Source organism: Callithrix jacchus, chromosome 5, assembly GCF_049354715.1.
Source record: "Callithrix jacchus isolate 240 chromosome 5, calJac240_pri, whole genome shotgun sequence".
Taxonomy (NCBI): Eukaryota; Metazoa; Chordata; class Mammalia; order Primates; family Cebidae; genus Callithrix; species Callithrix jacchus.
This window is the reverse complement of record NC_133506.1, coordinates 140,995,177-140,997,617: the sequence shown is the minus strand read 5'-3', so window position 1 is coordinate 140,997,617 and position 2,441 is coordinate 140,995,177. Positions and strand designations below refer to the sequence as shown.

At 49.7% G+C, this 2,441-nt stretch overlaps 1 pseudogene; it reads right to left on the bottom strand.

The window, feature by feature from the left end:
* Positions 1-1,077: 1,077 nt before the first annotated feature.
* LOC100392063 (large ribosomal subunit protein uL16-like) lies at positions 1,078-1,738 on the bottom strand (annotated as a pseudogene).
* Positions 1,739-2,441: the final 703 nt, after the last annotated feature.

Below are 2,441 nucleotides of genomic sequence, written 5' to 3'. Positions count from 1 at the left end.
GGTGGTGTGTACTTGTAGACCCAGCTACTCGGGAGGCTGAGGCAGGGGAATCTCTTGAACCTGGGAGGCGGAGGTTGCAGGGAACCAAGATCATGTCACTGTACTCCAGCCTAGTGACAGAGTAAGACTCCATCAAAAAAAAAAAAAAAGACATTGATTATCAAATACACCTTGACATAACATGAGAAAAGCACGTCACACCTCTGGTTTTCTTCTCAAAAGTCCATACCTCATCTGTTAATTAATTTTTTTTAATCCATCATCCCATCCTAGTCATGAGAAAACATCAGACAAACTCAAATTAAGGGACATTCTATAAAATGCCTGACCAGTATTTTCTTGTTCTTTTTTTCAGGAGACTGTCTAGTCCACAAGGACTAGACAACGTGAAACTCCTATGCAAGTCCTAGTGCTATGCTGGACTTAGAGCCAGTGGGCCTGGGGAACACTGGCCCTAGTGAGGCACCAGCCAGGGCAGCTAAGGGAAAGTTTGCATCACTCCTCCCCAGCCCCAGGCAGCACATCTTGGAGCTCCGAAAAAGATCCCTTCCTTCTACTTGAAGAGATGGAAAGGAAAAATAAAGAGGTCTTTGTCTTGCAGCCTGGATGCAAGCTTAGCCGCAGTAGGATAAGGCATAGGCAGAGTTGTGAGGCCCCATTCCAGACCTCAACTCCCAGATGACATTTCTAGACACACCGTGGTCTGGAAGGGAACTCACTGCCTTGAAGGGAAGGAACTAGTCCTGGCAGATTTCATCACCTGATGACTAAAGAGCCCTTGGGCCCTGAATAACCAGTGGCAGTAACCAGGTAATACACACCATGGGCCTTGGGTGAGACTTGAGATATGCTGGCTTCAGGTGTGACCTGCATATTCAAAGTTGTACGAGCTACAAGAAGAGACTCCTGGCCAGGCATGGTGGCTCACGCCTGTAATCCCAGGATTTTGTGAGGCCAAGGCAGGCAGATCACCTGAGGCTGGGAGTTCAAAACCAACCTGACCAACATGGAGAAACCTTGTCTTTTTTTTTTTTGGTGGACAGGAAGTAAATTTATTGATTCATATTATGAGGGGGCAGCACATTGGAAGCCCTCATGAGTGCAGGGCCCGCCACTTGCCCAGAGGGCCACGATTGGGGATGTCCTTAACCCCACAGCCTTCTAGGTTGAGTCGCTTCTCAGCCACCATGTCTTCAAATTCATCAGCAATGAACTTGGTGAAACCCCACTTTTTTGAGATGTGGATCTTCTGGCAGCCAGGGAACTTGAACTTGGCCCTGCCCAAGGCCTCAATCACATGCTCCTTGTTCTGCAGCTTGGTGCGGATGGACATGATCACTTGGCCAATGTGAACCCTGGCCACAGTGCCCTGGGGCTTTCCAAAGGCACCTCGCATGCCTGTTTGGAGCCTGTCAGCCCCAGCACAGGACAACATCTTGCTGATGCAGATGACGTGGAAGGGGTGGAGCCACACTCGGATATGAAAGCCATCTTTGCCACAACTTTTCACCATGTACTTATTGGCACAAATTCGGGCAGCCTCCAGGGCTTCAGAGGAGAGCTGCTCATATTCATCTGATACCATGTGGCCACAGAGTGGAAACTCATCCACTTTTGCCTTTTTCCACCCCAGGTCAAAGATGCGAATCTTGGTATCAGGGACACCTCAGCAGAAGCAAGACTTTGGGTACGGCTTGTTCTTACAATATCAGTAACAACGGGCGGGGCAGCAGCCCATAGCGACACCAGGATCTTCAGTGGTGTGCAGAAGGAAAAGAGCGAAACCCTGTCTTTTAAAATAAATAAATAAATAAATAAATAAAAGAAGAGACACCTTCTGCTTGAGAAAAGGAAAGGGAAGCTTGCAGCTTAGATGCTAGCTCGGTCACAGTGAGGGGGAGCACCAAGAGGGATTTTTAGGTCCTCAATTCTAGACCTTGGCTCTTAGACAGCATCTCTGGACATACTCTGGGTCAGAGGGAAGCCCACTGCCTGAAGGGTGAGTCCCAGGCTTGGCAGCATCACCATAAGCTGACTGGACGGCCCTTGGACCTTAACTGAACATCAGCTGCACACTGACAGTACTCCCTGTGGGCCTGTGGTGGTGGTAGACATGGGGAGAGACCCCTCTGCCTGGGGAAAGGGCAGTAAAGAGGGAGAAGAACTTTGTCTTGTGGTTTTAGCCACAGTAGAATAGAGTGCCAGGTAAATTTCTAAGGTTTCCCACTCCCGACCCTGGCTCCTGGATAGCACCTCTGGACCCTTCCAGAGTCTGGGGAATTCACTGCCCTGAAGAGAAAGGATATGAGACTGACTGGCTGACTTTACTACCTGCTGACTGTAGAGCCCTAGGGCCTTGAGAAGACATAGCGGGTAGCCAGGTACTGGTCACAGCAGGCCTTGGGCAAGACCAGTGCTGTGCTGGCTTCGGGTCTGACCCA